Source organism: Natator depressus, chromosome 3, assembly GCF_965152275.1.
Source record: "Natator depressus isolate rNatDep1 chromosome 3, rNatDep2.hap1, whole genome shotgun sequence".
NCBI classification, from domain to species: domain Eukaryota; kingdom Metazoa; phylum Chordata; order Testudines; family Cheloniidae; genus Natator; species Natator depressus.
In genome coordinates this window covers 71,375,961-71,389,325 of record NC_134236.1, presented here as the reverse complement: position 1 = coordinate 71,389,325, position 13,365 = coordinate 71,375,961, and positions in this window count along the sequence as shown.

The following is a 13,365-nucleotide window of genomic DNA, read 5'->3' as shown; positions in this document are numbered from 1 at the left end:
TGATCATTGAAATTGACCGACAACATTGAATGCAGAGGTAGCACCATGGGAGTTCAGCTCAGTAAAGCTTTCTTTACGAAGAGAATTCTATAGGAGACACAAGAGGGTGAGTGAAAGAAAAATGGAGAGTTAGGGAGCTCAATTCTCTTGAATTCACCCAAATTATAGAAAATGGCCGAGAAAGAAGTGATTGTTGTTTTGTTGCGTGTTCCTTAAAAGTTTCCAGAATGTCTTTTGGAACAATTTAGTAAGAAACCTTTGCATTGCCTCAAAAAGCCCCTGCAACTGTAACAATGACCAAACACCACTGGGAGGGGAAACAGTTTGACTTCCATTTGTTTGAATAATACTAAAACTGACCTCTCTTTCTCACTGGTTTCCCTTTTTAGCTCTCCCCCCGCCCCAGCTTTCTTTTTCTTTTTCTTTTTCTTTTTCTTTTTCTTTTTCTCTTTCTCTTTTTATTTCATAGAAACCTGTGTAATTTTGTTGCCTTCTCACCCCCATTTCCTGACTCAAACCATGTTATAAAGGAAAAGCAACTTCTTTGTTTTTTACTCTGGTAAGTGGTTAGATATTGACACAGAATTCATTTGTTTTGTGTTCCTAAGTGGAATAAACTTTTATAGGAACTGAGAATTATCCATGTTTTAAGGGACATGTCATGTAGATCAGCTCTGGGCCAGATTATACAACATAATGTTTAATTCCACATGTACAGGCATTTTTTAGATTAGGAAAAAAGATGTTTTTTTTTTCAAACAAATTAAATCAATTGTGTTAGTTTAGTGAGTAAAGCTAGCTGGATTGAACTAACTGGATTGGGGGGAAAACACCTTTTTTCCTAATCTAGACCAGGTCATAGTCAGATGTTATGAGAGGATGTTTTCTGTCTACTATTAATAGTAGATGTTCCTCATATCAATGAAAGAACAAAATATATTACAATTTAGAACCTAGCAAGATGCTTAGAGTTCATTCACTTCATAATGAGTTTAGTGTGTACAAAAACAATTCTAAAGAAAAGGTGTATGCTAAACCACTTATAATTTTTTGTTAAAGCGTTCAAGATACAATCAGTTGAGTCATATATTGGGATACTGCAGATACATAGCAATAGAATTTTAAGCATTTTACTGCTTGCTACACATGCTGTTGTCATACAAATGAATATAAAAATTATCAAATAGCCAGTATAGTTACTAAATTCTACATTGACTGTTTTATTATGCTAATTGATAATCTAGTGTGCTCCACAGATTAAAGAAAAATGAAATTAAAGCTGCAAAATCAAAGGGTAACAACTTTATAATGCCTCTTTAATTTAGCAAAATACAATTAAAGTCACACAGTGATAGAATTGACTATGAATACCAAGATGAATGCAATTGGCAAAGTAAATGTTACAGAGCATGGCTGCGTAACAGCAAAGGAAAATGTCAATAAACTTCAGTGCCACGGAGTTGTCTGAACAGGCGCATTGAACATGAGAAGTCTACAAGTCCTTAGGGAGACCCAATAGCATAGAATACTGTGATGAATGTTTGTCAAATAACTTACAGATAATACTGTAATGGTCTGAGTTTATAGGCACACCAAAAAAGCACTAGAAACACAATGTGGACTGTAATTATAGGAGAAGCTTGACAGTGCATAAGAAAAATGTTTCATTGACTGGAATAATTTGAGCTGAACATACTGTAATTTGTAAAAACTTTGACATTGGCAACATGCACTTGAAAAACTGGAAATGGCTTCTTTTTGTCTGTCGTCTATATAGACATTTCCTTGATTATTGTGCTGAGCTTCCTGAAGTAAAAGGAGACACTATATTCTATTCTTTCCTGTTCATGGTAGGGGGACTGGTGGGGAAGGAAGATCATCTCTTTTACTCTGTGGACTACATATTTTAAATATCATCTCATGCACTAACATCTCTTCCAACCTTCCAACTCCCCACTGTTTATTTCTCACAAGGAGCACAAGAATGGCCATACTGGGTCAGACCAAAGGTCCATCTAGCCCAGTATCCTGTCTTCTGACAGTGGCCAATGCCTGGTGCCCCAGAGGGAATGAACAGAACAGGTAATCATCAAGTGATCCATGCCTTGTCGCCCATTCCCAGCTTCTGGCAAACAGAAGCTAGGGACACCATCCCTGCCCATCCTGACTCATAGCCATTGAGGAACCTATCCTCCATGAATTTATCTAGTTCTTTTTTGAACCCTATTATAGTGTTGGCCTTCACAACATCCTCTGGCAAAGAGTTCCACAGGTTGACTGTGCATTGTGCGAAGAAATGCTTCCTTTGGTTTGTTTTAAACCTGCTGCCAATTAATTTTATTCGGTGACCCCTAGTTCTTGTGTTATGAGAAGGAATAAATAACACTCCCTTATTTACTTTCTCCACACCAGTCATGATCATAGAATCATAGAATATCAGGGTTGAAAGGGACCTCAGGAGGTCATCTAGTCCAACCCCCTGCTCAAAGCAGGACCAATCCCCGACTAAATCATCCAGGCCAGGGCTTTGTCAAGCCTGACCTTAAAAACTTCTAGGGAAGGAGATTCCACCACCTCCCTAGGTAACGCATTCCAGTGTTTCACCACCCTCATAGTGAAAAAGTTTTTCCTAATATCCCCCACTGCAACTTGAGACCATTACTCCTTGTTCTGTCATCTGCTACCACTGAGAACAGTCTAGAGCCATCCTCTTTGGAACCCCCTTTCAGGTAGTTGAAAGCAGCTATCAAATCCCCCCTCATTCTTCTCTTCTGAAGACTAAACATCCCCAGTTCCCTCAGCCTCTCCTCATAAGTCATGTGTTCCAGTCCCCTAATCATTTTTGTTGCCCTCCGCTGGACTCTTTCCAATTTTTCCACATCGTCCTTGTAGTGTGGGGCCCAGAACTAGACACAGTACTCCAGATGAGGCCTCACCAATGTCGAATAGAGGGGAACGATCACGTCCCTCGATCTGCTGGCAATGCCCCTACTTATACATCCCAAAATGCCATTGGCCTTCTTGGCAACAAGGGCACACTGTTGACTCATATCCAACTTCTCATCCACTGTAACCCCTAGGTCCTTTTCTGCAGAACTGCTGCCGAGCCATTCGGTCCCTAGTCTGTAGTGGTGCATTGGATTCTTCATTTGTCCTTGTTGAACCTCATCAGATTTCTTTTGGCCCAATCCTCCAATTTGTCTAGGTGCCTCTGTATCCTATCCCTACCCTCCAGCGTATCTACCACTCCTCCCAGTTTAGTGTCATCTGCAAACTTGCTGAGGGTGCAATCCACACCATCCTCCAGATCATTTATGAAGATATTGAACAAAACCGGCCCCAGGACCGACCCCTGGGGCACTCCACTTGATACCGGCTGCCAACTAGACATGGAGCCATTGATCACTACCCGTTGAGCCTGACAATCTAGCCAGCTCTCTATCCACCTTATAGTCCATTCATCCAGCCCATACTTCTTTAACTTGCTGACAAGAATACTGTGGGAGACCGTGTCAAAAGCTTTGCTAAAGTCAAGGAACAACACGTCCACTGCTTTCCCTTCATCCACAGAACCAGTTATTTCATCATAGAAGGCAATTAGATTAGTCAGGCGTGACTTGCCCTTGGTGAATCCATGCTGACTGTTCCTGATCACTTTCCTCTCCTCTAAATGCTTCAGAATTGATTCCTTGAGGACCTGCTCCACGATTTTTCCAGGGACTGAGGTGAGGCTGACTGGCCTGTAGTTCCCAGGATCCTCCTTCTTCCCTTTTTTAAAAATGGGCACTACATTAGCCTTTGTCCAGTCATCTGGGACCTCCCCCGATCGCCATGAGTTTTCAAAGATAATGGCCAATGGCTCTGCAATCACATCCGCCAACTCCTTTAGCACTCTCGGATGCGTTGCATCCGGCCCCATGGACTTGTGCTCATTCAGCTTTTCTAAATAGTCCCGAACCACTTCTTTCTCCACAGAGGGCTGGTCACCTTCTCCCCATGCTGTGCTACCCAGTGCAACAGTCTGGGAGCTGACCTTGTTCGTGAAGACAGAGGCAAAAAAAGCATTGAATACATTAGCTTTTTCCACATCCTCTGTCACTAGGTTGCCTCCCTCATTCAGTAAGGGGCCCACACTTTCCTTGACTTTCTTCTTGTTGCTAACATATCTGAAGAAACCCTTCTTGTTACTCTTAACATCTCTTGCTAACTGCAACTCCAGGTGTGATTTGGCCTTCCTGATTTCACTCCTGCAAGCCCGAGCAATATTTTTATACTCATCCCTGGTCATTTGTCCAATCTTCCACTTCTTGTAAGCCTCTTTTTTGTGTTTAAGAGCAGCAAGGATTTCACTGTTAAGCCAAGCTGGTCGCCTGCCATATTTACTATTCTTTCTACACATCGGGATGGTTTGCCCCGTAACCTCAATAAGGATTCTTTAAAATACAGCCAGCTTTCCTGGACTCCTTTCCCCCTCATGTTATTCTCCCAGGGGATCTTGCCCATCAGTTCCCTGAGGGAGTCAAAGTCTGCTTTTCTGAAGTCCAGGGTCTGTATTCTGCTGCTTTCCTTTCTTCCTTGTGTTAGGATCCTGAACGCGACCATTTCATCGTCACTGCCTCCCAGGTTCCCATCCACTTTTGCTTCCCCTACTAATTCTTCCCGGTTTGTGAGCAGCAGGTCAAGAAGAGCTCTGCCCCTAGTTGGTTCCTCCAGCATTTGCACCAGGAAATTGTCCCCTACATTTTCCAAAAACTTCCTGAATTGCCTGTGCACTGCTGTATGCTCTCCCAGCAGATATCAGGGTGATTGACGTCTCCCAAGAGAACCAGGGCCTGCGATCTAGTAACTTCTGCCTCGTCCACCTCATCCCCCGGTCTGGTGGTCTATAGTAGACTCCCACCACGACATCACCCTTGTTGCTCACTCTTCTAAACTTAATCCAGAGACTCTCAGGTTTTTCTGCAGTTTCATACTTGAGCTCTGAGCAGTCATACTGCTCTCTTACATACAGTGCATGATTCTTTAGCCCTCTATCATATCCCCTTTTAGTCATCTCTTTTCCAAGCTGAAAAGTCCCAATCTTATTAATCTCTCCTCATACCCCTAATCATTTTTGTTGCCCTTTTCCAAACCTTTTCCAATTCCAATATATCTTTTTTGAGATAGGGCAACCACATCTGCACACAGTATTCAAGATGTGGGAGTACCATGGATTTATATAGAGGCATGTCTTATTATCTATCCCTGTCTTAATGATTCTCAACATTCTGTTAGTTTTTTTGACTGCCGCTGCACATTGAGTGGATGTTTTCAGAGAACTATCCACAATGACTCCAAGATCTCTCTCTTGAGTGGTAACAGCTAGTTTAGACCCTATCATTGTATATGTATAGTTGGGATTATATTTTCCAATGTGCATTACTTTGCATTTATCAACATTGAATTTCATCTGCCATTTTGTTGCCCAGTGACCCAGTTTTGTAGCTCTTCACAGTGTGGTTTGGACTTCACTATCTTGAGTAGTTTTGTATCATCTGCAAATGTTGCCACCTCACTGTTTACCCCTTTTTCCAGATCATTTATGAATATGTTGGAAGTACTGATCTCAGTACATACCACTGTATAGACACCACTATTTACTTCTCTCCATTCTGAAAACTAACCTACCCTTTGTTTCCTATCTTTTAACCAGTTACTGATCCATGAAAGGACCTTCCCTCTTATCCCATGACAGCTTACTTTGCTTAAGATCCTTTGGTGAGGGACCTTGTCAAAAGCTTTCTGAAAATCTAAGTACACTGAATCCACTGGATCCCCTTTGTCCACATGCTTGACCCTCTCAAAGAATTCCAGTAGATTGGTGAGGCATAATTTCCCTTTACAAAAACCATGGTGACTCTTCCCCAACAAATTATGTTCATCTATGTGTCTGACAATTCTGTTCTTTACTATAGTTTCAACCAGTTTGCCCAGTACTGAAGTCAAGCTTACTGGCCTGTAATTGCCGGGATCACCTCTGGCTTTGAACTCCACAAATCAGTTGTGGTCCGCAGACCATGCGTTGAAAACTACTACTCACTACTCTAGATTTCTGGGACAGATATAAAACCTTTCACCTGTAGATTGCCAGTTCAAATCCACTCCAGGTTGGTGGTAACCGAAAGATGTTACCTTATAATGGCTGTTTGGTGAGTGGTCACCATTGCCAAATTAATTAGTTCAGCTCCCAGAATTGTATTTGTCACAAATGTCATTAGCATAATTGGAACTAAATGCCCCTCTACCCCTATTTACAACCCCATCTGGATACTGATTTACCTTCTCATCCCTAAAAGTAGAACTTTCATGTCTCAGTTGAATCACACTAGGGAAGCTTGTGCTGATGACCCTGCCTTTACCGAGCCTTTTCTGTGAATAAACAGAGGAGTTCAGTCCCCATGGATGTCAAGCTGGCATATTTCTGTGGCAGTAAATCCCAAGTTAAATAAAAAAGAACAAAAAATGAATTCATGGTTTACCTTTGCTCAGTTTACTCTACTCAATGGATTACAGATTAAACAGAAATATGAATTAGTATGCCCATGACCTGGTTATTTTTAAACTATTTAGTGAACAGTGGTGAGCACTATGAAAGCAGAAAGTCTAGTGATTGTAACTAATTTAAGTACAATGAACTAATGTTAATACATTGTAACTAATGAAGACAAGGTCCAAACACAATGAAGCTCTGGACTGGAGTAGAGCATTTTCCTAAACCCATAATTTTATTGGTCTCTTTACTGAAATACTTGCTACCAAGTATGCAATTTTCAGAACTCAGCTTGGCATGTCTGCAGCATTCTTATATGTGGAAGCTTTCAATATCCGTATGTGTGCTACCATTATTCTAAAGAAAAAGAAAGACAGATAGTTGTTTAACCTGACATCCAAGGCCTTAGGAAGAAGCTGCCTAAAGAGGTAATGGGATATGGTACCTCTATTGAATCCCAGTACTTGGGAAGAATATTAACACTTGCAATATGTCGAAGAATATCAGACTAAAAGAAGGTAAAATACATTGATGGATTACTGTAACCACTCCCTTCCTGTTACTGCAGCAGATATTAACAGAAAGGAAATGAAAGACCATTGGGAATGATGCTTTCTGATTGGCCATCCAGTCTAGGGTTGAACTCAATCCTAAGATTCCTAATAAACCTCTAGTTCTACAATATTAGTTCTACTAGTATGTCATACCACTTCTAACAAATGTCAAGAATTGTAACATTCAAAGACCAGTTGGAGAACACTACGATCTCTTTGGTCACTCGATTACAGACCTAGGAGTGGCAATTCTTCAACAAGGGGACTTCAAAAACAAGCTCCAACGAGAGACTGCTGAATTGGAATTAATTTGCAAACTGGATACAATTAACTTAGGCTTGAATAAAGACTGGGAGTGGATGGGTCATTACACAAAGTAAAACTGTTTCCCCCTGTTTTTTTCCCCTCCTACTGTTCTTGTAAAGTTCTGGAAATGGCCCACCTTGATTATCACTACAAAAGGTTCTTCCCCCCCTGCCCCCGGCTGTCCTGCTGGTAATGGCTCACCTTTCCTGGTCACTCTTGTTACAGTGTGTATGGTAACACCCATTGTTTCATGTTCTCTGTGTATATAAAATCTCCCCACTATATTTTCCACTGTATGCATCCGATGAAGTGAGCTGTAGCTCACGAAAGCTTATGCTCTAATAAATTTGTTAGTCTCTAAGGTGCCACAAGTACTCCTTTTCTTTTTACGGATACAGACTAACATGGCTGCTACTCTGAAACCTAACAAATGTGGGTATCAGGATCCAGATACAAGGGTCATAGAGAGACAAATGTGCAGTGAGTGATTCTCTGTTGCCTATATGTCTGATGTCAGGGAATTCCTAAAGGATTTCAGAAGCAACTAAACTTCAGACTGGAAAAATGCAACCTGTAGGTCACACAACAAAGCGTACAGGGACTTTGATTTGTGGGTAATATCAAAGCCAGGAAATAAAAATTCCCTTAAAAAAAATTTAGACTCTAATCGTTGATGGCTTGGCCAAAAAGGTGACAGACAATAAATTTACAGCAACTACTAAGTCTTAAAATTTTTCACTGGCTTCTGTTTTCTCTGGGATAACTAGAACCAAAGACAGGTTTCAGAGTATCAGTCGTGTTAGTCTGTATTCTCAAAAAGAAAAGGAGTACTTGTGGCACCTTAGAGACTAACAAATTTATCTGAGCATAAGCTTTCGTGAGCTGCAGCTCACTTCATCGGATGCATTCCTTTCTGTACGAGTTTTTTCATGAAGTTGATAGATTTCCACTCCATACGGCTAAATGCATTGCCTTGCATAATGACAGGTTTCAGAGTAGCAGCCGCGTTAGTCTGTATTCGCAAAAAGAAAAGGAGTGCATCCAATGAAGTGAGCTGTGGCTCACGAAAGCTTATGCTCAAATAAATTTGTTAGTCTCTAAGGTGCCACAAGTACTCCTTTTCTTAGAACCAAAGAGTTTGTCATGCTAATCAGTTTCCTCAGTACACAATATATGACAGTAAAACCCACATATAACTCCTTTGGGAATACTGATGTTTTCTACATTGTCTTGGCTTAGTTGACAAATACACTTGCAGTATCAGGGATTTAGCTACTAAATTGGTTTCTGGTTTAGTCCATCAGGATGATGGAACTGTCCTTTAAAAACACATGCACACGGGATGAAGCCAATGCTAGAAGGATTTGAATTCCTCCTATCTGGGTGGACTAAAACTCAAACTCTTGTATCTTTGATTTATCTTGATAAATGAGCCAAGATCCAGGATCCCCCCTTGCCTAATAAATATATTAAAAAGATCTGTTGATATGGTTTATATAGACAAGCACTGTGGGCAGCTGCAACTTCTTGTAAGACTGTAACTTCGGATACAATTTGGCCATGTGTTTAAATCCCATCTGAGTAACACAGTTCTAGAATTGTCCAAGTCTGAGTTCCACTTCATCAGATGAAGGATTTCATCGGCAGCAGTCAGTAAGGAATGTATCAACTCACAGCGCTGACATTAGCACATTGGTCTAAGATAGGACCGTTGTAAAACATTACTGAAAACCTTTAGATGACATCAATTACAAGCTGGTAAAGTTGAATCTCAGATACTAGAAGGTGATGTTTCCCAACATAGAAAAATGATGGGCATTCCATATGCTATAAAAACATATAACTTTTGATTCCATATTTTGAGGAGTTATAATGATACATTATTTTCCCTGCCATAACATAATGCCTAGAGAGAGAGAGAGAGAGATCTGGAATATTTACTAATTCCTCTTGCTTTGATAGTTGAAGGTAAGCTTGCACCATTTTCTTTTCTTCACAGACAGAAAGGAGATATAGTAGAAAAACCTGATTCTTAAATGTAAAATCTGTGGACATAAAATCTCTCTTATGACACTTTTTTAAGGTCAATTGGGATTTCATCTGTTGTGGACTTGGTTTGAGATATGAATTTTAGTTTCATATATGTTTAGTTACTCTTCTACGTAGAATATTACTGCATTTTGGGAAGCAGATTGTATCTATATGGGAAGCAATATGGCAGATGTAATTCAATGTTGATAAGTGCAAAGTAATGCACATTGAAAAATATAATCTCAATTACACATAGATACTGACCAATTCTAAATTAGCTGTTACCACTCAAGAAAGAGATCTAGGAGTCACTGTGGATAGTTCTCTGAAAACATCCACTCAATGTGCAGTTGGAGTCAAAAAGGTAACAGAATGTTAGGACCCATTAGGAAAGGGATAAATAACAAGACAAAAAATATCATAATGCCACTATATAAGTCATGGTATGCCTATACCTTGAATACTGCATACAGTCCTATGAGAATTGGAAAAAGTACAGAGAAGGACAACAAGAATGATAAGGAATATGGAACAGCTTCCATATAAGGAGAGAGAAAAAAACCTGGGATTGTTCATCTTAGAAAAGAGATGACTAAGGGGTGATATGACTGAGGTCTATACAGTCATGACTGGTGTGGAAAAAGTGAATAAGCAAGTGTTATTCACACTTTCACATAACATAAGAACCAGGGGTTACCCAATGAAATTAATAGGCAACAGGTTTAAAACAAATATAAGGAAGCGCTTCTTCACACAACACACAGTCAACCTGTTGAACACATTGTTAGGGAATCTCATGAAGGCCAAAGTGAAGGCAAAAAAGCATTAGATAATGGAGGATAGTTCCACCAATGGCATTAGCCAAGATGGTCAGGGATGCAATCACATTATCTGGATGTCCCCAAACCTGTGACTGCCAGAAGATGGAACTAGAACACAGAATATGGATCATTCAATAATTGCCCTGTTCGGTTCATTACTTCTGAAGGCAACTGGCACCAGCCGCTGTTGGAAGACAGGATACGGGGCTAGATGGACCATTGGTCTGACCCAGGATAGCCATTCTTATATTTTTATACACATTTTTTAATGTATGGAAGAGAAATAACTTCTCTTGTTGATATTTTTTCCTAATCTATTTATAACACGGTTTTAATTTCTTTCTTTCTACTATGTTGATGGTGTTTCTCTACACTTGAGGAAATGTGTTGGACCAAGTTTTGGTGTTAGTTACAGCAAAGTAAATCCAGAGTGATTCTATTGACTAGCATAACTGAGATCAGAATTTGGGCTAGTGTATTTTACATGTAAGCAGTGTCAGGGTGAGCTCCACCCTGACATCTGGTGGTGAGGTGTGGCAAGTTGTGGAAAAAAAACTTTAGGGGCTGATCTCATTTGCATAGGCACACCCACCCCGCCTAGACTGAGGCCATAGCTGCCCAAATGGTCACTTCGGCTGCTGTGGGATCCCCAGTGTCTCTGTTATTGGGGCAGGAAGAATAAATTGTTATTACCCTGATTATGGGAACTGTGCTTGGAACTGTACTTGGCCTTTTGCTATGATGGAGGGACTCACCATCAACTAAGTAGCACTCGCTAGGCAAGGGTCATGGGTTCCAAAACTGTGTGAATTGAGAGAGACTTGAGATAGGTATTAGTACCTGGTGGTGTGGGCCCCTTTGTGAGGGCCTGAAGCACCAATTGCACCTCTGTCTCTCTCTACTGTGGAATGTCAGAGCTAATTTTGGGTCTATTAAGAGTCTTGCTACAGGTACTGTGCTGCATTCACTTTGGCCTTAAGGTGCACCAGCACTAAGGCCCCCACTACTATGAGCTGAAATCACTGAGAGCTGAAATCATTAAGAGCTGAAATCACTGAGCACTGTGTCAAGTAGTGGGGAGCCAGAAGATCTAGAGTGCAGCGGTGTGTTCGTGAGACGGCGAGCTGTGCGGAGTGGAGCCGGTCGTGGTGGAGCGGAGCCGTCTGTGAGACAGCGGTGTGTTCGTGAGATGGCGAGCTGAGCAGAGCTGTTCGTGAGATGGCGAGCTGTGCAGAGCGGAGCCATTCATGAGACAGCGAGCTGAGCAGAGCTGTTCTTGAGACAGCGAGCGGTGCAGAGCAGAGCCGGTCGTGGTGGAGTGGAGCCGTTTGTGAGACAGCGGTGTGTTCGTGAGACGGCGAGCTGAGCAGAGCTGTTCGTGAGACGGCGAGCGGTGCAGAGCGGAGCCGGTCGTGGTGGAGCAGAGCCGTTCGTGAGACAGCGTAGCAGAGCAGAGCCCTGTGGGGCAGTCAGCTTCAGGACACGTAAGGTGCCCCTTACCCCTTTCCCCCACACACAGGCACATTTTAGCCAGACTGGGGAGTAACACTATGCAGATGAACTTTTGAACTCTGGGGCTGGACTTTTTGGACTTTGGGTGATTTGTGGATTGCTGGACTCAAGAGACGTTTGGGTGCTGGGACTCAAGAACCCGAGGGAAAGGGGCATGCCCCAATTTGCTTGGGGTGGTTTTTTTTTTGCTCATGGGTTGTGTTATGAATCCTGTTGGTGGTGTCTCCCCAACATAATGCCACATTGTTTCTCTCTGTTATTAAAAGGCTTTTTGCTACACTCAGACTATGTGCTTGCGAGAGGGGAAGTATTGCCTCTTGGAGGCGCCCAGCGGGGGTGGTATATATTTGTCCCAGGTCACTGGGTGGGGGCTCGAGCCGGTTTGCATTGTGTTATTGGAATGGATCCCCTAGATATTGAACCCGGCCCTTGTTGCTGCCAACTCTGATGGGCAGAAGGGTTACATACAGATGCTGTAGTCTAATTTTCACATACATGCCTGATTCAGAAATGGCCTTGACTAGAAGGTAAACTCTTACATAATGGAACGGATTTCAACATTGATTATGAGATGTCATTTAAAAGGTGCAGGTGAGTGTCTAATAGTGGACAAATAATGTTTAATTAATTCCCCTTGAACAATCAGAATTATTGGTTTTTATGAATGGAGAGTAATCTGTGTTTAAATGGAGTATAATAGTAATTCCACAGAACGAAGTTGTGAGGATTCCTGGAAGCCTGTTTGGATTGGGCTATAACTAAATGCATGAGTAGAGGATACACACATTCCCACAAACTCAGCACACCGAAAATCTCCAGGCAATACATAGTGTGGAGGACTACAGCTTTATTTGCAGCTAATTTTTTCATTCTTATGCATGCACCTGGCTCTCTCTGACTGGAAGTTGGTTATGCATCTACAAGTAAAATTGGGCCTATGGTCTATAATCAGTTTTCTTTAATTAACAATTCAGACGATTAGCTGAAATGAACCAGACCCTGATACTTTAAAGTTTGTCCATTGCCATACTCTGGAGATTTTCAAGGACAAATTAAAGTGGAGTTTGTAAACTAGTTCAGAGTTGACACACAAATTTATCTCTGTTATTTTTTTCCCAAACTGGTAATCCATTGTACAGCTAGATATATTGGTCAAGTATAATAATTTCATCCAGCTGGCTACTATGGAGAAGTGTCTTTTAAAGCAAATTGAGTATTTCCAGGGTTTGAAGAGAGTTGGTCACCATTTCAGGGAATGTCTGACCGAAAATGGACAGATGACTTATGCTGCTATGAAAGTGTTACTATGACTAATCAGTGCTCATGGAATCATCATTTAACCCAGATGCCTCCTTGTTCACGTTAGATAATTCCTTTTTTCCACAATCTTTATCAAATTCTGTCCTACTCTTCCTTTCTCTCATCTTTTTTGTTTTGTTAATATTTTATTTATTATTCTTTGTCAACCCTAGTTAAAATGCTAGACTGAACACATTTTTATCCATCTCAAATTCACATACAATTATTTAATGTATAAGTCATCATAACAGTGACTTTTAAAACTCATTTGTACAGTAGTACAAGTGTTGATTTAACTGACACTGTAAATATA